The following is a 22,331-nucleotide window of genomic DNA, read 5'->3' on the forward strand; positions in this document are numbered from 1 at the left end:
TAACCCTTGGCTAGTCACACTGCTGTCAGAATATGAAGGCTGGCCCCCTGTCTTAAGGTTGGACAGACTCCAGGGGGCCATTCACGTTCCAGAATTCCCTGAGGGATCAGGCTCAGGCAAGACCTTGCCCGAAGTGGCAGCTTGGCTTAGATTCTTCTTCAGTCCTCTCCTGCTCCCTCAACAAATCACACACACCCTGGAATCCCCAGCTCAGACTCTCCTCCAGCGAACCGAGGGCTAGAGCACAGGGCTTCTGATCCCCAATCTTCATGCTCTTGAGGCAGCTCCTGGGACATCCTGTGGGTGTCTGTTGTGGTGAGAACCCAGCTTTCTGCCAGGATCTCGTTTGGGCTCCTGCTCCCAGAGGAGAAGCCTGGTTCTTAACACTTTCCCTGTGAACTGTGAGTCCGGCACCTCCCACATCCCAGCGCCGGCTCCCTCTGCACGTCCCCCTCCCATCAAGCTGTGGCAGCCAACACCATGACTCATGTCCCATCCTCGGTGGGCCTCCAGATTACTACCCAGTGCCCTCACTTGTTAAACAGTACAGATGGCAATTAACTGCACGATATGAAAATATCCCAACCCTAATTATTTCAGGGAAGAGGCCAGGGACCATTAATAAATGATGAAGGAGAGTCTTTCCAGAGACTTCTTGGCCTGTCCCCACACCAGCCTGCAGAAGGCTGGGGAGTAAAGGGGACTCTTCCCCCCACGCAGAGGTCAGAGGCGCGGGCTGGGGAGACAGGCCGTAAAGCCCAGGGTGGTGCCACAAATTTACGAGGGAAAGTCGAGCCACTCATGGGAGCACGGGAATACAAAACTGTCAGGGCCACCACCCTGGTGCTGCAGACAAACAGGAAGCAAATAACAGTGGTTCCCTGGATGTTTCCTGATGAATAATTGATTGTAGAATGCAATCTTGTGAATGAATTCTAGCATTCCTGGTTAGCCCCTCTACACTCACCCACCTGCCTCCCTTCCCCACCCTATTCCAGGTAGTAGACACATTTTTTGTCTTCCCCAAGTTGTTAAGTGCCTCCGCGCTTCGCCCTGAGGTGGAACCCATGGGGTCTATCCCTGGGGAGCAGCAGTCAGCTGCTGACTTCCAGCAGCAGTCAGGAAGGATGGGAAGCACACAGAGACCTGAGCTGCTCAGGGTCTGCCCTTTGCTTGAACAGTGTGTCTTTTTTCCAGCAACATATCACAACAAAGCCTAGGAGAGAAAAAACATTTTTATTCATGGATCCTTTTATGTGCCAGAATGAATGCAAATGCACACACACACATGCGTGCACATACACACACACACACACACACGCACACACACACACCCTTGAACAGACAGGGGCTTCCATACTTTGAAAGCCTAAATATGAACACTGATATTTATGGGAGGAGAGATATTTGCTTCACAAGAGGACTTGCAACAGGGTTTCTTTAAACAGCAAGCAGCCAAAGTGCATTGAACACAAAATTTGATTTACAAAAATCTGATTTACCTGGAAATATTCAGAAACCCATGCATGGTAGGGGCGTGGATGTGTGTTTGTAAATGTGCAGAACTTGTCAGTGCCTCTTTTCATCCAGTTGGGGAGAAGGGTGGGCATTTCTGATGGAAGCCCTCCCCAGAGCTGGCTGGCTACACACCTAAGAGGTCTGATCACAGAGCAGGACCCTTAGCTAGGACTATAAACGCTATTTCCTTCTCCACCTCCAGCTAGCAGAAAGGAAACCAAACCTTGTATCCCAAGACAACCACAGACCCAGGCAGGACTCATTATTCTCAAAGAATCCTCTCCTTTTACCCTCCTAGCCCCCCAACGGTGCGGCCTCCCATGGGTATCTTGAGAGGAGTGGCTTAAAAGAGCTTATTAATCAACTCAATCAACTCCTTCATTCGAAAGATGAAAAGCCCAGTGTGCGTCTGACCTTCGGGCTTCATCCCAGCCATCCCCATGGTGCATGGTGCATGGTGAGGCCGGGACCAATAAAGATGGCTTCTAGGAGGCTGGCCTTGCTTCCCAATCCCCTCCAGCCCTGTGCCTGCCCCTCTCATTTCTTTGCTTTGCCTCCCTTCCCTGCTTCAGGTGGCAGATGTGTTCTTTGAGCTTTAGGTCACCTCTGATGCTCTCTTGATGAGATTTGAGCTCCCTTTCTGGTCTCATTAAGACCTCACCCCTCAGAGGTTACTGCCATGCCAACTGCTTAAGCTGGGGTCCCACAGGACTGCTTTGGAACCCACTTAGAGGATCTGGACACCCAGGGACTTGAAGATGGAACAAGGACTGAGGCTCAGGTCTCCCCTAATTTCCAGAGCAGAAATTGTCCCAGCAGACAAACGTATATCTCTTAAAACCTTAGCTCCTTTTTTGTAATAACAATAAGGCTTCTCATAATAGCAGACACTTAATAAAAAGAACAGCTATGCACCATGAGGCAGGTGGTGTTCTAAGCCCTTTACTTCTGGTAACTCATTGGTTCACAACTCTCTGAAGGAGGTACTAGCATTACCCCCACCAGCACCATCCAGGGACCCAGAGAGGTTAAATAACTTGCCTCAAGGTCACACAACTAGTAGGTGGCATAGTAGAAAACTGGACCTGGGAAATTTGACTGAAGAGTCCAAGGTCTGACTCCTTGAACCCATTAGGACCTGGCCCCTGCTAACATCTCCGATCTCAGCTGCCACCATCCACTGCCCCACCTCCCCCATCCCTGCTACTGCTCTCCAGCTACAAACACCACACTGGTTCCTTTCTAGGGCTTCTGCCTCTGCTGTTCCCTCTGCCTGGAATGCTTGGCCTCCACACCTTCATGTCCCCCCATAAGAAGTTAGCTTGATGACTTCATCAGAAGCAGCCACCCATAGCTAGCTCACTGCGACTTTCATTCACTAGCATCGATTCGCTTATTTCCTTCAGCATTGCTCGCCACCTGAAATGACCTGACTTCAGAGTTTACTGTTGCTGCCACTAAGATGTAAACCATGGGGGCCGCCATCTTTCCCCTCCAGTTCATGACGGTGTGCCCTCGAACCTAGACCACCTTGGCTTGGCACATAGTGGGCACTTGATAATACCTATTGGTCGATAAGCACTCTGGTCATATACCAATACACACACACACACACACGGTCCACATGTTAGAATGTGCCCTTGAGCGTATTCACACTGGGCACAGACAGCCGCGTGTCTGTGATATAGTACTCTGCAGTGTAACACTAGATAGAAGTGGTGAGACCAGCCTCACGTACACGGGCTTTCGAGCAGCCGATGCTAAGAAACAGAATGCCTCTGAGGACAGATCCATAATTACCCAGCCTGGAAGAAGGCAGAACAGAAAATAGAACCTCTGTGTAGGAGCCAGAGTATCTCCACCACCTGGCCCAGGCCTTTTGTGTGGGTTGCCTGGAGAAATGGAAGACTTGATTAAAAGAGGTGAGAAACTGGCCCCTGTGAGGGGAAGGGACTGGGGTGGCCCAGTCACTCTAGTTTCAGAGTTGAGCTTGCCAAATATAGCTGGGCCGTACACGGGGCACCAATGAGGCAGGTCTGAGATCACCCAGGATGGAGTCGGGGGGGTCCCCTCTCACCCAGGTTCCCTGGCCCCCACCTTGTCACTCGCCTGCCAGGACTGTTCTGGGGAGGAGTGGGTGCCATCTGCCCTGAAAAGGAGATGGAGGGAGACAGGCAGCAGGGACCTAAGCTTATGTATGTTCTGACCCAGTGCCTCACCCAAGTTTGGGCATTCCATTCTTTTTTTTTTTTTTTTAAGTTTTTTTTTTTTTTTTTAATATTTGTTTACTTTTGGTAGAGTGTAAACAGGGGAAGTGCAGAGGATCCGATGCCAGCTCTGTGCTGACAGGCTGACAGCAGTGACCTGGATGTGGGGCTTGCACTTACTAACCGCAAGATCATGACTGAGCCAAAATCAGACACTCAATGGACTGAGCCACCCAGGTGCCCTTGGGCATTCCATTCTGACAAGAGGTATTTGGGAAATGTGGGATCATGCACCGTTCACCAGGCAGGAATGGATCCTGTCTCCCAGGCTGCCCGGAGGGGGATGGGCACCAGTCCCCAGATGAATTCTGCCCATTGTTGTGTGCTCGTTACTACTCAAGATAATATCAGTGCTCCCTGGCATGAACAGTAGCCATGAGAATTCTAATATCAGATATGGGAGACCAAGCTGGATGGCCTCTGAGTGCCAGTCTAGAGGTTCTAGAACCCTACACACTGACTATTATCACGAATATGAAGCAGTTGATGCCGATGTGCTCAGTGACACATACAATTAACATAAGGGAGGCTGTTAGCACGTCTACTCCCCGGTTTTATGTGTTATGTATTTAATTACTTAGTAATTCGCAGCTTATAAATACACAGCCCCTGAGCTAGATCTTTCTCCATTGCCGTTTACCAATTGGGGTCCTGAGACCACGCCCCTCACCCATGAAGAGCCGAGCAAGCCCCTGGATTTGAGCCTCTGAGAGAAGTTTCTGCGGCCCCCTGCCCATGCCCATAGGGGCGTTCCGCGTGTCCTCCCCTACGGGCCCACAGAACCGCATCCCCCCTCAACCCGAAAGCTGGGGTTTGTTCCTCTGGCTTCCCCTTCCTCAGAAAGAGTGGTCTGTCTTAACCCATTCTTAGTTGGGACTCAAAGCAAATCTCTTCCCCTTAGTCACTTTCTCTGCTAAGAGAGGCGTGCAGGTCTGGGAACCACCGAGAGCGCCATGAATTCACCCAGCTGTGACAGCCACCCTGGCCTGGGCTGAACTGTGGCCGATCCATCCTTGACGGCAGCGCCCTCCTCAGAGACAAGGAGACCAGATGAGACGTGTGGAAAACCCGCCCCCTATCTTTGTCAGCCAGAGACGAGCTCCTCAGGGAGACCTGTGAAGGTACCAAGGGCCCCAGCCCCTGTTCTTTCATGTCTCATGACATGGGGTGGAGTGTCTTGTGTTCAGCAAACCACTGAACAGTGAAATATTTTGATTTCTACACCTCCCTCACACTGCTGGTGGCTTCTGTCTTCTCAAGTTCATGGCCTGTTTGGGATTCAAAAGTGTAGGAATGAAAGAAATCTGGGGGGTTTCATTCATATGAATTCTGATGGAGGCATATAAGTTTATTGAAGGCTTCCTCAGCCCTGTCACTCACCACGACTGTGGCCTTTGACACAGAGGTTTAACGGCTCTGGGACTCAGCTTGCTCTTCTGGAAAATAGGTGGCCCACCCCACGTCCCAGGCTTAGTGGGGCTTACCTGGCATAGCACATAGGAAGCGTTTAGCAGAAGCTGTGTAAAGAAACATGAGCTCCTCCCTGCCCCACTCACCCCTTCTAACTGCTAAGGACCTTCCTCTTCATGCAGCCTCTGAACAGTCGAGTGAGGTTACCTCCTCAGTGCCCATCTTTCATCACAGATGCCATAGCATGGCCCATTCAGTGCCCTTGAAACATTCTGTAAGGTCAGGTCTCAGCTCCTCCTCTGTCCCATCTTCCTGGGCTCCAGCTTTATCCCTCTCCCTGTATTTAAGCTGTCATGGCTGACCAGAGACCATGACAGTTTTTATAAGGCTGGTGGTTCATTAGCTCCCCTCTCTGTCTTCTGGTTCAGGGGGCCGGCCCAGCTCCTCATCTGAGGAGGCCACAGCCTAGGTGGGGTGATGGGCAGGTCCCAGCCACAGGATATTTATTGTGATGGGGGTGTCTGGGGCCAGGCTTTCTGACTGGTCCCAAATGTGACAGCTGCTGTGTCTTCAAGAGCATGTTGCACTCCCAACCCCTCTGACCTGGGTTAAAAACTGACAGGGAAGAGTGACAGATAGCAAGAGTCCTGAGGTACTGGTGGGATACGACCCCCAAAGCAGGAAGAAAGAGCGCCCTGAGTCCAGAATATAAGCTTCCCTTCCTCAGAGTCCTAGCCCCTGCCTTTTTACGTTGACAGCCATGTTTGTCACCACTGTCACTCCAGCCACGGACTCCTGATGGCTGGGACACCAGAGTGGAGAAAAACAAGAGGAAAAAAGCAGGGATCCTCACCCCCATGCATGCTCTGATTTATAAGAGTTCCCTTTGGGGCACCTGGATAGCTCGGTTGGTTAAGGGTCCCACTTCAGCTCAGGTGATGATCTTGTGGTTCACGAGTTTGAGCCCCGTGTCAGGCTCTGTGCTGACAGCTCAGAGCCTGGAGCCTGCTTCAGATTCTCTGTCTCCCTCTCTCTCTGCCCCTCCCCAGCTCGTGCTTTCTCTCTCACTCTCTTTCTCTCTCTCTCTCTCAAAAATAAATAAACATTAAATAAATAGATAGATAGATAGATAGATAAAGGAGTTCCCTATTCTGCTGCTGTAGCCAGAAGCACAGGGTTTCTTCTGCAACTCTGCACCAAGCACCTGACTTCAGGCTTCAGCCTACACTAAGTTCTGCTCAGCAGAGACCCAAGTACAAAATATGCCCCACCCACCACCAGTCTGGTGGTGCTTGGACTCCTGGTTTCCCCTACCCCCCTAGTCCACTTGCCGGTACTTACTGTTCAGAGACTTCAGGTAGCTGCACTGTGTACTGTCTAGGTTGTATACTCGGTAAGGGAGAGAAGCGGCCATGTGTTTATTTCCTCTTACCTGGAACTGGAACACAATAAGATTTGAAAGCATTATCAAGTTTTAAAAGCCTTGGTCCTTCTCCTGCCTCCAAGAGGAAGGAGACAAGTCCTGGCTGATTGTCACATTATCCCATCTCCTCATGAAAACACAATCACATCTATTCACTTATTCATTCTCTTAACAAATATTTCTTGAGCACCGGTTCTGTCTGTGCTGGGCCCCTTCTAGACGCTGAGAATTCAGCAGTGAGAAACAGACAAAGCCACTGCCAGACGAGGCAGTCAGAATATAAACAAATAATTAAATATAAAATATGTAGGCGATAAATACTATTGTGCAAAATAAAGGGACACCAAAGGATGAAAAGTGCCTTTTTATAAAGTGTGGACAGGCAGAGCCTCTTTGAATAGGTAATGAAATCTAAGGAGAAAGCAGAAAAAAAGTGAGCTCTCTCAGTATCAGAGGCAGAAGTATTCCAGGAAGAAGAAATTGCCAAGGCCCTTTGAGGGCAAAGATAGCATGTCTGGCGTGTCTGAGGAACAGCCAGAGGCCCGTGTAAGTGAGCAGGGAATACAGGGCAAGGAAGAGTGCAGTTGAAGTTGAGATCAGAGGTTGGCTGGGGTGGGGGGTAGAGCGTGGAAAGATCACATGTGACCGTGAACACAATTGTTAGGACTTTGGGCAATGTGGAATTTCACACAGAGGAGTGACATTATCTGACTTACAATTTAACAGGATAGGTCTGACTGCTGTTTTGAGAATAGAGTGGGGGCCAAGAAGGAAGCAGAGAAATCATCTAGAAGGCCGTTGAAATAATTCAGGAGAGAGGAAACCATGTATTGGTCCAGGGGAATCAGATGGAGGAAGTTACAAATGGTTGTATTCTGAATATTTGTTGAAGGTAGAGTGGACCAAGAGGGTTTTGATAGAGAGAGACAGTGAATAGTCAAGTTGGAGTTGCTGTGGAGACCATTTGGCAATCACCCTGCTGACTAGGAATCTCCAAGCCAACATCCCTGACATCATGATGTTCAGCCACTTAAGGAATACTCCCTGGGAGAGAGGATTCACTGCCTCACACAACAGCCTTACCCAGTCCCTTAAATTTCTTTCTTATACTCACTCAAAGTCAATGTCCCTATGTCTTTCTCTCACTGCTCCAGAAGCAATATGGAGCAGGTCTTCACACCTCCCACAGACAATCCTCCAGATTCCCATCAGAGATGTGCCTGGCCTCTCCCTCCATTCATATTCTCCATCAGTGCCATTTTCTGTCCCTCTGGACATGAGCAAATCCCAGGAGGAAGAAGCTCTGGGTGTTCTACCAGGTAGAACTCCTTCTGGAACATAGTTCACAAATTTTGGCAAAGGATTCGCATTCAGACCACAGATGTAAATTTGGCAAACACACTCATCTCCATTCTTCTTTCCAGGTGGGGAAAATTAGAGAGTTAGCTTCAATCTCGCTTCCTTACCACTGAGAAAAACAAAGCAATTAGAAGTGTGCTTGCTTAGACGCCACCTGTCAGCATCCATGTCCACACCCTCTGCTTTCCTGCCCGTTGGAGTAAACAAATTATCTGCACTCCCATCTCAAACCAGTCCCTCCGCTTTTCTACTATATCCTACCCCTTCTCACATGTTCAGGAACAGGGGTATCCCTAAAAATTGGAGAGAACAATGGAATAGAACTAATATTTTAAAAACAGAATTCAAGAACACTTTATGGAAATAGAAGAAAACTTAAATTTATGTAAAGGTCAACCACGTGCCTGGGCAAGTTGAGAATGATCAACTCAGAAATATAGCCTGTACAGTAATTAGACTAGAAAGAAAAAGAAGCAATACTCAAGGCCTCCAGACACAATAGTCATAATACCTCTAAAAGTATGAAAATTCTATTGGCATCAAGATATTTGAGAGCAACCTGTAAAGCAAGGCAAGAATGGAGCTTTATATTCAGGTAACCAACAGAAAGGAGATGAGTTGTAAGCCAAGGACTTTATATGCAATATAGCTATCATTCAATTATCAAGGCTATTGAAAAATTATATATGCAAAGAGTGAGAGAATCCTGTACACATGAGCCCTTTTAAGATAACCTGCTAGACGAGGAATTCTGTCTGCTCAAGACATGACTGGGGAGTGGGGGGAAAAGAGAATGATGGTGAGTGTGTAGTGTATTTAAAGTATATTTAGAGCATTTGGATCTAATAGTTAAACAAGGATCGGGGACAAAGGTGGAAAATAATTTGTAAATATCATAAGTTCTGACCAAGTAGAAAGCATGTAACTTAAAATTCGAGCCAAGAAAGAAGACAGAAAGAGGAACAGGTAGGAATCAAATGACACCATTTAGAATTCACAATCTAGGCAGATAATTCATAGTTGAGATAAAAGTTAAATAAGGGTATGTTAAAAGATATCAATCAAAGGTAACTAGTAGAGCAAAAATGTACACTTTGGTAAATATCAAAACAATTTTTATTTTAAAAAAAGCAAAGGGGACATATAGAGAAAAAAGCAAAGTAAGCATAACATAAAATTGACACCAATATATTAGTCATGTCAATAAATATGAAGGAGACTCTTAACTCAGTTGGTTAAGAGTCTGACTCTTGGTTTCGGCTCAGGTCATCATCTCCCAGTTCATGAAATTGATAGCATGGAAAGCTGATAGCATGGAGCGTGCTTGGGATTCTCTCTCCCTTTCTCTCTCTTCCCCTCCCTCCCTCTCGCTCAAAATAGATAAACATTTAAAAATAAATAAATAAATGCAAAGGATATTTAACTTGCCTAGTAAAAGAAATAGATTTTCAAAATATTTTACAAAGCAAAATTCCAGTCTCTTCTATATAGGATAGAGACATTTAAAACAAAGTGATTCAAAGGCTAAAGAATAAAAGAGGATAGGAAAAGTTATGCTATTTAAATAGAACAACTCTAAAGAATAGTAGTAAGCTTACTATTAGACAATGCAGAATTTAGACCAAAAAGCATCAAACAAGACAAATAAAAACATATTATAAGTCAAAAACCCACAATCTACAATAAAATATATCAGCTATTAATATCTATGTACCAGATTACACAGAAACCACTTATCAATGAAATAGAAATGACAGCAATGCAAGGAGAAATAGATAAAAATAATAACGATAAGACAGTTTTACACACCACTCTCAGGACAAGAAGGGCATGTGAACAAAAAATAAGTCTAAATAGAGAAGACTTAACCAACATTAATGTTAAATTAGATTCCATAAATATGTATTAAATGCTGTACCCTTTAATAAAGAATATACTTTCTTTTCAAGCAGACATGAAATATTCATTGAAATTGATCATATGTTATATCACAAAGGAAACATAAGTAGGTTCCACATTAGAAATATTACAAACAGAATTCTCTGATTGCAATGCAGTAAAAGCAGAAATAAAAAGCAAAAATTTAAAAAGCCCTTCCAGGGGTGCCTGCATGGCTCAGATAGTTAAGCATCTGACTCTTGATTTTGGCTCAGGTCATGATCTCAGAGTTTGTGAGATTGAGCCCCACGTTGGGCTCTGTGTTGACAGCACAGAGCTTGCATGGGATTCTCTCTCTCTCTCTCCCCCTCTCTCTGCCCCTCCCCTCTCAAAATTAATAGATAAACTCAAAAAAATTAAAAAAATTAAAAGCCCTTCCAAAGATGGAGAAAAAGGGACTGACTTCATTCTCCCTCCTAAAACAATAACATAAAGTCTGAACAAAATATTTGAAACATACAAGACATCAAACCATGAAGGTCAAAGATCCTGAAGACTTGGAAACAAAGGAGATTAATTCTACAATTTTATCAGTTGAGTGCCTGGAGAGAGTTCCAGGCCCAGCTCAGGGAACCCAGTGGACCGCTTGCCTGACTGAAGAAGCTGAGAGTCTGAGGAGATCAAGGGAGCTGCAGCTCACAGGACAGAGTCCAAGAGAGAGGAGAGCTGCAGAGGGTCCCTCTCACGTATTCAACAGAATGCTCATCAGCACACTTGTGTGAGGAAACTACCTGTCTCAGTCCATTCAGGCTGCTATAACAAAATACCATTACTGGGCAGCTTATAAACAACAGAAATTTATTTCTCACAGTTCTGGGGGCTGGAAGTCTAGGACCCAGATGCTGGCATGGTTGGGTGAGGCCCTTTTCTAGTGGCCCACTTCTCACTGTGTAGTCCTCACATGCTGGAAGGGGCCAGGCAGCTCTCTTCTTTTATAAGGCGCCAATCCCATGATGAGAGTTCCATGCTCATGGCTTAAGTACTCCCCAAAGGCCCCACCTACTAATCCATCATCTTTGGGGGCTAGGATTTTAACATATGCATTTTGAGAGGAAACAAACATTCAGATCATAGCACTACCCAAACCACAGAAAGAACCTTTTAAAAGGATAAGCAGAAACATCTCCAGGTACTGTCACAGGAGCAAGAGTAGTGTCTGCTCCAAGCCGCTGAACTAGAAAGCTTCATAATTCATGTAGAATTGTATAGGGTACTCAGAAGGATCTTGCCTCAAAGGTGGGGGATAATTAGCCCTAGACTGAACACTGCATTGGCTTTATCTGACAAATCTTTAATGCAAAACCTGAAAGGACTGAACTCTTTCCACATAACTTAACTCCATCTGAGAACAAAGTTCAGGAATAGTTATAGGAATACAAAAACAAATTAAAATTCATAATGTCCAATAAAAAATTACCTGGCCTGTAGAAAAGCAGGAAAATATAACCTATAATGAGGAGGAAAGTCAATTAATTAAAACAAGCCATAACTGGGTGCATTGTTAGAGGTAGCAGACAAAGACATTAAGATAGTTATTATAACTGTAATCCATATGTTCAAAAAGTTAGTAGAGAGACACAAGATGCAAAAAAAAAAAAAAAAAAAAAGACCCAAATTGAACAGCTAGAGAGGAAAACTACAATGCTTGATGTGAAAGTCACACTGGATAGGATTAACAACAGATGAGACACTAAAGAAGAAAAGATTAGTGAATTTAAGACAACAATGGAAACAATCTAAAGTGAAATACACAGAAAAAAATCATAATAAAAAAGAAAATGAAAAGAGTATCAGTGAACAGTAGTACAACTTCACGCTGCCTACTATATCTATAATTGGAATCCCCAAAGGAAAGGATAGAAAAGGGACATACAAAAAAAAAAAATCTGAAGAAATATTAGCTTAAAATACTCAAAACATGATAAAAACTAACTCACATACTCAAGATGGTTAACAAACTCTAAGCACAAGAAACACGAAGAAAAACACTCTAAGCCAAATCATAATAAAATTACTCAAAACCAGTGATAGAGAAACCCTTAAAAGCAACCGGAGAAAAATACACCTTACATGAAGAAGAAAAAAAGACAAGTGTGCTAGAAGATTTCTAGTGAGAAACAATGCAAGTAAGAAGACTGTGAAACATCTTGAAAGTACTAAAAGAAGTAAACTGTCAACCTAGTATTCAATTCCCAGTGAAAGCATCTTTCAAAAACTAATGCAAATAAATATGATTTTTAGGCATGCAGAGGTTGAAAGAATTCATGCCTGTAGAACCACATTACAAGATTTGTTAAAAGAAATCCTTCAGGCAGAGGAAAATTATACCAGATGGAAATATAAAATTTCACAAAGGTAGCTTTTCACAAAATGGTAGCTTTATGGATAAATATGTAGGATTTTATTCTTATTATTTAAATCCCTTTAAAGTTAGTTACATTTAAGAGAAACATTGTAGTGTGGAGTTTATAATATATGTAAAAGTGAACTGTATGCCATAGATAGCATAAAGGCTACTAGGAGATAAATGAAAATACACTATGGAGAAGTTGATTCCTGTAATATATATGATGTAGTATAGAATCACTTGAAAGTAAATTGTAACAAGTTAATGATGTGTACTATAATCCTAAAACAACCACTAAAATGGCAAAAACAAAGAATTGTAGATAGTAAGCCAACAAAAGAGAAAATGGAGTAAAATGTTCAAGTACTTTAAAATAAAGCAAGACAAAGAGGAAAATAAAAATCACAGACATGGAACAGATAGAAATCAAACTGCAAGATGATATACTTACACCTAACCATATCAATAACTCATTACATGTAAATGGTTTAAACACTCCAATAAAAAGGCAGAGATTGCTCAAAAGCATAAAAAAGAAATCCCCACTACTGCTGCCTACACAAAACTTGCTTTAAATATAAAGATACAGATAAGTTGAGGTAAAGAAATGGGAAGGGGCATCTGGGTGGCTCAGTCGGTTAAAATGTCTGACTCTTGGTTTCCACTTGGGTCATGGTCTCGTGGCTTGCGGTTTCAAGCCCTGTGTCAGGCTCTGCACTGACAGTGTGGAGCCAGCTTGGGATTCTCTGTCTCTGGATCTCTCTGCCCCTCCCTCACTTGCTCTCTATCTCTCTCTCTGAATAAATAAACATTAAAAAAATTTTTTAAAGGTAAAGAAATGGGGAAAGATAAACAGTGCTAATACTAATCAAAAGGAAGCCGGAGTACCTATACCACTATGAAACTAAGTAGATTTCAGAACAAAGACTATTACCACAGATAAAGAATGTATATGATAATCAGTCAAGTGAGAGGACATAACATAATTTAGATTCAGGATATAAGTTGTTGATTATATAATACTATTGTATAGATGCTAACTTTCCTAATTGATAACTACCCTGTGCTTGTATAAGAGAATTTCCTAATTCTTAGGAAATAATTAATTATGAAGGAGTAAACAGGCACAATGTAACACAACTTACTATCAAATGAGAGAGAGATAAAGCAAATGTAGCAAAATGTTCACCATGAATAGATCTGCTTTAGCATATATAGGAATTCATGTACTACTATTGCAACTTTTCTATAAAATTTGCAACCAAGACAAAATAAATGTTAAAAAATTATATACACCCCACTCCCATAACAGTCCTTATATAAAATAAATATCTCAATTTCTTTATTCCATAGCACTTCTGAAGTTCTAATATCAAATATCTATTAAATGTCTGTCATGACCTTCCTTCCATAAAAGTACAAGTTCTCAGGGACCTGAATAGTTGCTATTTTGTACTATGAGGTAATCTTGAATTTCTAGAACTATACCTAGCACTTAGTAGATGTAGAATTATTAATATTCTTGAATGAGTGGACAAATGCTACAACTGGATATAACAGACTCTAGAGTCAGATGATCTGTGTCCAAATCCTTTTTCTTCGTGTTACTGGATACAACATGGGCAAGTTACTAAACTTCTCAGGAACTTAGCTCCTAATGAGTAGTTACCTAAAAGGGATATAGGGAGTGTGATGTTGGCAAAAATGGTGGAGTATGGAACTCCAGAAGTCTGTTCCTCCACAGCAGCAATGAATAATCTGGCAAAAACTGTGAGAATCAACATTTTGGGGAATCTAATCAGTGTCATACAGCAAGCACGGGAATGATTATTCAAGAAAAACACATATGAGCCTCGATAAAATAAGGTATTTTAACCTACCTGGTACCATCTCCCACTCCCCAACTTGGTAGTGACCTCAAGGCAACAGTTGGTATTCCCAAGTATATACCTGGAACCAGAGGGAACAGAAGAGACCTTATTCTCAAAACAGTTGTGGTTTTTGTTTTGACCTGTCTGGTGACTCCTGGAAGAGCTGTCTCAAAGAGCTGACTTTATTTCATCTACCTCAGAATGATCCCAGGGTTGAAGCAGCTACCCAGGGAAAATTTGTCAAAAATACTTAAAGTCAAATGTGTTAGCTGCTGCTTCCTCAGTCAGGGAATAACAATTGGGGAAAACAATAGTCTAACTTAAAAGCCTGGAAGAGAAACGCTAGGGAATGAGAATAAGGATTTTGGAATGCTGCCACACATTTCTGGGAATCCAGAAAGCCATGCAAATACCCAGGGCTCAGAAAAGACCTGAGAAGGCCCTAAGCTCTTATCTCTGACTAATCTTCAGGCTCTGCACAAGCAGGAAGCAAAGGCTGAGATACGGTTGTAAATTGTCTAGCTGAGTATTGAATACATGTCCCAACACACATACACACACACATGCACACTCGCACCATCCACTAAGACTGGGAGGTTTTGTTTGTTTTGTTTTTTTTAGTTCCAAGTATTTAAGGAAATTTCTGTGAAATCACTAGCTGACCATAAATCTAACAGAACAGACTTTGGTGGCCACACATGACAAACTGTCATAGGATACAAACTACAAAACTAGCTCAGCAAAGCCATGCAACAAACAAACAACAACAAAGGAAACGCAAATCAAAACCGTCGTGCGGTACCACTTCACACCTATTAGGATGGCTATAAACTTTTTTTTTTTAATGAAAATAACCAGCATTGATGAGGAGAAACCTGAACTTTCATGCATCGCTGGTAGGAATGTAAAATGGTTATAGCCACTGTGGAAAGCATTTTGGCAATTCCTCAAAAAAAGTTAAATGCGGAACTGCCATATGACCCAGCAATTCCACTCCCAAGCATATATCCAAAAAAACTGAAAACATAATTCAAACAAAAAAACGCGTACACAAATGTTTATAGCAGAGTTAGTCATGAAAATCAAAGAGTGGAAACAACCCAAAAGTCCATCGACGGGAATGGATAAACAAAATAAGGTGTAATCATGCAGGGGAGTATTCTTTAGCCTTAAAAAGAATGACATGCTACACCATGGAGAAACCTTGAAGACACTATACTAGGTAAAAGACAGCCAGACACAAAAGATCATATGTTGTGTGATCCTGTTCACACGAAGTGTCCAGAAGAGGTAAATCCGTCAAAACAGAAAACGGCTTACGTGTTGCTCTAGGCTAAAGCAAAGAATACGAAGTGACCGCTTGGCTTCTATGGGGCTTCTTTTGCGGGGAGTGACAAAATGTTCTGGAATTCAATAGTGGTAATGGTTGCACAACAGTGTGAATGTAATAAAAGCCATTGAATTGTACACTTTAAAATGGTGAACCTTATGTGAATTCTGTCAATTTTTTACAAAGCAATCTGGGACGCTCAGGTATGATGATGCATGTTGAACTTTCCAGGAGGGAGTCTTTCAAAATAAGTGCCCAGGAAATATTAACAGACGAACTCCCCTCCAACCAGCCTCTGCGGGTCTGAGTGAGAACCTGGTTCCCCAGGCCTTGCAGAAGGGGACAGGGGAAGCAGGAGACAATGGCAAAGCTTTCTTCAGGGTTCTGAGGCCCCATGAGCTGGATGAGCCTGGTCAAGCGTTTCTCTCTAGTAGAGGGTCTTTGGTTGGGTGGAAAATGTCAGAAATTGGCCTTAGTAGGGTCTGAATTGCAGTTGTGCCTCTAACTCTTGTGAGACCTCAGGCCAAGTGCCTTCTGGATGGTGCTTTCCTCTGAGGTAAGATAAAAGGGAAGTAAGAACTCAGGAAGCACAGAAATCCTGGGATTCCACGGCCTGGTAAATATAAAGCAGGAGGCCCAGGGGCTCCGTCCCCTTCCACCCTGCCACCACCTGTTCCAAGGGCCAAGGCTCCTAGGCAGCCCCCGCGCTCCGCGGATTCCAGGCCCTCCCCCACCTACACTGGTCAGCAAACTGCCAAACCCAGGACCTTTGGCAGGTTGCGGAGTTTCGGGGGAGCGGGAGCGGGCAGGGGGAGGAGCTTGGCCTCTGATTGGAGGAGGGCTGCGGGGGAGGGGCGGTGGGCGTGGCCAACGGCTTGAGCCCGGCCGTTGGCGGTTAATTTCGGGCCGCCCCTGGTTCAGTTTCTCCGCGACCGCTCTGAGTTGACTTCTTAGATGACAACCCGGCTTATACGCACTCTCCCTATCCAGGGAAGATCAGAACTGCCTTAAGGATGCAGGAAAAACCCCGAGACCCAGGATGTGGGGAACTGGGCGCTCCCTCCCTTACCTCAGGTTGGTTGCAGAAGTTGCGGCCTTGGCGTCCCCAGGGCCACAGCTCTGTCCCCTCAGGGCGTGGCTCCCGCGCTGCAGGGCTGAGCCCCTCCCCTCGCCTCGGGCTCACCCTCGCAACTCCGCCCCCTTTTCTCCCTCTACCTCTGTGTTAGGTCTCCCCCGGCAGGATTCCATTCTCCCTTCCCGAGGACTCGCCGCCTGCAGGCCATGAAAGAGAGCAGGACTCCGAGGATCCGGACCAGCCTAGCGGAGCCGCCCTGCCCCGCCCGGCCCCGTGCCCCGTGTTCCCCGGCGCCGGGGTGAGTGTCCCGGCCGCCCCTCTTCTCTCGTAGGCTGGCTTCCCCCGGGTTTTGAGGGATGTTCCGTTTCTCACCTCCCTTCCCAGCGTGAGGGGTGGAAGCTTGGGGTCAGGAGACCTCCTCTGCAAGGGCCAGGGGCTCCCATCTAAGCTCGGGATGCGGGGGCGAGGTGGGGGGGTGCGGGGTGGGGGGACCAGGGAACCCTTTGCGAAATTTGCTCTCACCTGAAACGCGACGGAATAGTAACGCCTAAGTCAGAACCTCCACGCGAATGGGAGTGTCTTTTGAAAACAGGTGTGGCACACACTGCTTGTGGTTTTAACTTGGCCGCCTCTCTGTGTATCATGTTTCCTCTCATTTCCTTTTGCTTTCACAGGACTGGTCACTGCCCACGATCATCAGTCAAGCATAACCAAGAGTGTGGAGGCTATTTGCGCACGCGGTCATCTTCTAGCCACTAGAAAGTCACCTTCCAGGAGTCCCATCCCAGCAGGACCTTTCCAGGCTCCTGCCTTCCCAGCCTTCACCCCAGTGTTAGCTATCTGGAAAAGGGTCTGCGAGCAGGACCTGGGGCTCTTGTCTTGGTCCGTGCATTGCCCACACCCGTTTCCCCTTCAAGGTACTGAGTACTCTCCCTTCACTGAGGAGATCTGAGCTTGGTCCAGGCAGCAGGAGAAGACACAGCCCTCGGGGGTTAAGGTTCCTTCAAAGTCAAGGCTCACAGGATTCCTCAGGAGAGAGGGCCGGGTGTGAGCAGGAACCCCGCTGTAGGCGTTTGTAGCAGTGAAAAGGATGGGTCCCTTGCCCTCCTCAGAGCTCAGCTCAGACCCAAAGGCTCTTCCACTTACCATCAACATGGAAACTTGGCTCTTCACATGAGTATATCCTCCCTCGTTTGTGCATTATCTTGTTCCTCAAACCGCCCTTCCGTGAAGGCCTGTGGGGTCAAGGGGCCTGGCCAGTCACGCAGAGGTGACTGAGCCCCGCAGAACTCAGGTCAGGTAGACAGATTTAATAAAGGCTTCACGACCTTGACTGTCAGGACTCGTGATTGGTGTGCGGGTTCAGGAGATTTGGATGGTCCTTTTTTTTCTTTCCATCCAAACAGGTGCATGGTACTTGTGCCACAGACACGTGGGCAATGAGGGGAGGCTGGGGGTGGGTGGGATGTTGAGGGATATCCCTGGCTCTTCCCCCTTCCCTCTGAAGAATGCTCCTCAGTATGTCAGGGAGGGACCTGACACCAGTCGATTTGCTAGACACCCGGCAGGGTTTTCTTTGAGCTTCTACATGGTAATAGGGCAAGAACCAAAGGGACAAATTTATCTGCCAGAATGTCAGGCCATTAGGAAGGATGTGGAAGGGGCTAAATAGTGATTCCTATTGAGGTCCTGGGATTTCATTAGTGTTTTGAAACTTCATTCTCCTAGTCCTTGATTAAGGATAATGGGAGAATTAATAAGAAATTACTGGTGGGAGGGGGTTGTTGTCTTCCGAGTGGGGACCCAAGAGTACAGGCATCCTGTCAGTGGCCTGGGTTGTGTACCTGGCAGGTGGTGGGCAGCTTTGCTGGATCTCACAGTTGGTAGTGAAAGTCATTGCAGAAAAAACATTCACTTGCTGGGGCTTCGGATGTCACCCAGTGCCCTGCCCCCTCTTCCTGTCTTGTTTTCCCACATGCCACGGAGACAAGAGCTGATCTGGCAAGGGGACAATCCCTAAGACTCCCCACATTGGGGCCCTTTCTCTGTGCTTTTCTACTCCAGTGATGACCACAGAATATTCTGGGAGTTGTCTTCAGTAAAGACTCGGGGGTCTCCTAAGGAGCAGGAATGGTGGAGTCTGTACAAAGCTAGAGCCATAATCATTAAGCACTGAGTTCATCGGAGCACAGGGAATGAGTTCATGTGTTCTTGTCCTTGGAGGACTTATAAATTAAAAGTATGGAATCATTTGTAATCAGAATAACCACCTGGCAGGGATATTGATGAACAGAGGAGGGCTTACTTGGAGACCTCTGATCTTTCCAGCCCCAAGACTCTGGGCCTAATACCCACATAATCATTAGTGTTCTGTAATTTATAATAGTGTTATCATTGATCCATGTCGTTAATCTTCATGAATTGGTGATTTCTCAAATGCTCTGGGTTATTTGTGTATCAACATAGAGCTCTGTGATTTACAAACACAGAAATCCTTGGAGGTAGAGAGACGCCATGGCCATTTTACAGATGAGACTACTGAAAAAGACTCCACTCCCTTGAAGGAGAGGGTATGCAGTGCACTTGCCCCATTGGGCCTGCTGGCTTACTCCTCTCTCCAGCCCCCACATCTGAGAAAGCAAGAACAAAAAAAGCCAATAGGCCTCAGTTTGTCAGGATGTTTAAGGACTTTGAGGACAGCCTTCTACTTTTCATCACACAGGCACTGGGACAGACACAGAGAAGGCATTAAATATCTGTCCAATAGATTTCTCCATGTCTTCCATTTTTTAATGTTACAGGTCCTCTTTTAACCCTTGTGGCTCGCATCATCCTTCCAGATGATTCACTGAGATTCTAATGTCCTTTGCTGTTGTTAGGTAACTTTGGGGCACCTCCAATGATTGACTGATTACCCAGCTCTTCCCCTAACTAGTTCTATGACCTGCAGCATGTTGTTTATCCTCTCCGAGTCTCAGTTTTCTAGGTGGTAAAATGGGTGATCCAACCTGTGTGTCATGGGTGAGGATTATAAGAAATAGCACATGGATGCTTATTCCTCTGTTTGGCAAGTAGGATGAGTTCCCTTTTCCCTGCTTGCACAGTCCTTTGTGTTCTGCGAAGAGCTTTGCTATCTATGGCGCCTCACAATCAAGAAGGGAGAGTCCTGAGTCTGCCCTTCCCTAGCTACTTCAAGGCCAACTCAGATTCTGTAAAACTTTCTGAAACACTTCTGTTCTTCTGTGCAACAGCACTCCCCTCAATAAATTTACCCTGGAATAATCTGGAAGGCCAGGGGCTCATCACCCTCAGCCATTCTCCAGTCATTTGGTGTCCATCCCTTCATGAAGACCCAGAAGAGACAAGTGGATTTGATGGTGGGGCTATGCCTTAGAGCCTCTAGTGTTCATGGAGAAGCCAGCCCTTTCCTCCTTCACTAAGCTTTGATGTCCCAATGGGCCTCTGTTCCTATATTGGGTCAGGAGTCTTTGCCTTCCCACAGGGAAGAAAAAGAGCATCAAAACATATACAGCACAAGCGCTCAAATCCCGAAAAGGACCTCAGATTCAGGGGGCCCCCTCCTTGCCTCCTGGCTTCACTAGGGAGTGGGCCTACAGGGACGCTCCAGGTGGAGGCCCATCCCAGGCCTCTGCTCTATGCCCTCTTCTAGATGTGGATGGGAGATGAGCTGGACCTATACAGCTTTGTCCTCCCAAGTTTTCCTCTGATTCTGCCCCTCACCTCTTCCTTACTCGTGCTTGCCTGATCCCTCTCACCTCCCCCGTTCCTTTGCTTAGCCAATAGCGGACCGTGGTCTCTGACCCTATCCCACCCAGGGTGGGACTGGAGGGCTGAGAGATCTTCATGCTCATGGAACATTCCTGGAAGAGCCACCCTTCCCAGACTCATACTGCAACTCTCAAGAGCCCTATATCCTTTTGTATCTCTCCCAGACTTGGTTGTTCTCTTGCTGTGTGGATATTTTCTTTTCTTCCTCTGGCTGCCTTCTTGGCCTTCACTTCTATTTTCTGCAGCAGGTGGGCATCACTGTAATGGCCGAGTGAGTGTGTATGTGTGTGTGGGGGGAGGATATGGTGTGATGGGAACACCAGTTCTGGGGTCTGAAGGTTTCATTTGAGAACCCCTTCTGCTCCATAAGCTCTATAAGAACTTGGAAAAAAAAAATCCCAAATAACTTACATCTTCAGGTTGGAAAAGCTGTAAACTGGGGAAAGCAGTGATGTGTAAATCTGAGTTTTGGGGTAAGGAATGGAAGGCATGGGGCGCCTGGGTGGCTCAGTTGGTTAAGCATCCAGCTCTTAATTTTGGCTCAGGTCATGATCTCATGGTTCGTGAGTTAGAGCCCTGAGTAGGGCTCCACGCTGGTAGTTCAGAGTCTGCTTGGGATTCTGTCTCTGCCCGTCTCTCTCTCTCTCAAAATAAATAAATCAACTTAAAAAAAGGAATGGAAGTCATGGTAATCCATCTGAAAGAATTTACTTGAAACAGCGGGATGCTGTACAACCGCTCTAGCCCTGCTGTGGACTGTATGTATTCAAATGTCTCCACTTGGCTTTCTCCCCCACCACTCTGCAGACAAGTCTGGATGTAGGGAAGAAAGCCCAGTTGACCACCCCTGGAATCAGATACTCTTGTCTCAGCCCCCTCCATCTTGTTTTCTACCCCAAACCAAAGGCGGAGGGGCTCAGGTAAGAGTATCTTGTTTTCTCATACCTGGCACAAATCTCCATTTTCCATATCTCAGGGGAGATGGAGGGCTCTAGAGCTCAAGAGGAAAAGTCCCAGAAAAGTCCCAAGCTCTGCTTCCCTAATGATACTGGCCAAGGCTGAACTAACCTAACCCTGTTTGCAGGATTCCTCAGAAGGCAGAGTCTCATCAGAACCCTGCAAAAAATGTGAGGATCAAGGAAGAATTAGACTCCTTTACTTGATGGCTGTTGGGGCCCTCCCCACATCCTCCCTCTGCAGTGACCCACAGTCCTCTCCATTTACCTTCATCATGGAAGCCAGGCTCTTTGCGTGGGGGTCACCCTATCCCCAGCCACGTGTTCTGCTGTACCTCACTTCTCCCTCAAGTAACTGTGAAGTGTCAGCTCTACCCAAGGGGCCTGCCCAGCCATCCACTGCTAGATGAGGTGGAGTATTTCTCTAAAATTCCTTCCAGTGGGGAGGAAGAATGTTTGTGCTGGAGGGGACCATGTTTGTGCTGGAGGGGACCTGGATGTTAAGGAGAGGTGGAAAGGGCTGGTCAGTGGGCTGCTTCAGGTGCTCCTACCATCCCATTGGGAAGAACTCACCCCTAACTCAAGTACTGTCCCTAGGTGATTTACCTGGCATCTGGCAGAGTCTTCCCATGAGCATTTACATCCTATAAGGGAAAATGTCTGTTAACCCAGAGAAATGGAGAAGGCGGCTGGGAGAACTTGGTGGTAGCCTTTATGTCATTCCAGAGTCCCATTGTTAGATTTTGGCTTTTATGCCAGACTTGGAACAAGGATAAAGGGTGAGCAAGGATTGGGGAAGTGATAAGTGAGGGAGCCCAGGGGTGAGGTCAGAGATTTTTCAGGTCCTCCTTGCTGCTGTTGGGACTGAGGATCTTGGAACATGAAGGAGCATTAGGGGCTGCAGAGGCTCCCATGTGTTTCCTGCCCCTTTCTTGCCTCCTGCCTTTTCTCAGTGTCATGGAGACCAGGGCTGATTTGTCAAGGGGACAGCATCTCCCCCTCTGAGATTTTCCCAGCTAAGGTCCCGGCTCTGTACCCAGTTTCCTAC

At 45.8% G+C, this 22,331-nt stretch overlaps 2 long non-coding RNA genes across 2 annotated transcripts; one reads left to right on the top strand and one right to left on the bottom strand.

Annotated features, from left to right (window-relative positions):
- Positions 1 to 1,217: 1,217 nt before the first annotated feature.
- On the bottom strand, positions 1,218 to 16,697 carry LOC123608336. Its single transcript, XR_006717196.1, has 4 exons — positions 16,533 to 16,697; positions 14,143 to 14,212; positions 6,537 to 6,633; positions 1,218 to 5,552 (listed from the first exon to the last, which is right to left on the bottom strand). It is a non-coding gene; the product is annotated as an uncharacterized LOC123608336 (long non-coding RNA).
- Positions 16,345 to 17,871, top strand: LOC123608335. The gene is made up of 3 exons (XR_006717195.1): positions 16,345 to 16,537; positions 16,704 to 16,836; positions 17,213 to 17,871. It is a non-coding gene; the product is annotated as an uncharacterized LOC123608335 (long non-coding RNA).
- The last annotated feature ends 4,460 nt before the right edge of the window (positions 17,872 to 22,331 follow it).

Source organism: Leopardus geoffroyi, chromosome B2, assembly GCF_018350155.1.
Source record: "Leopardus geoffroyi isolate Oge1 chromosome B2, O.geoffroyi_Oge1_pat1.0, whole genome shotgun sequence".
Classification (NCBI taxonomy): Eukaryota; Metazoa; Chordata; class Mammalia; order Carnivora; family Felidae; genus Leopardus; species Leopardus geoffroyi.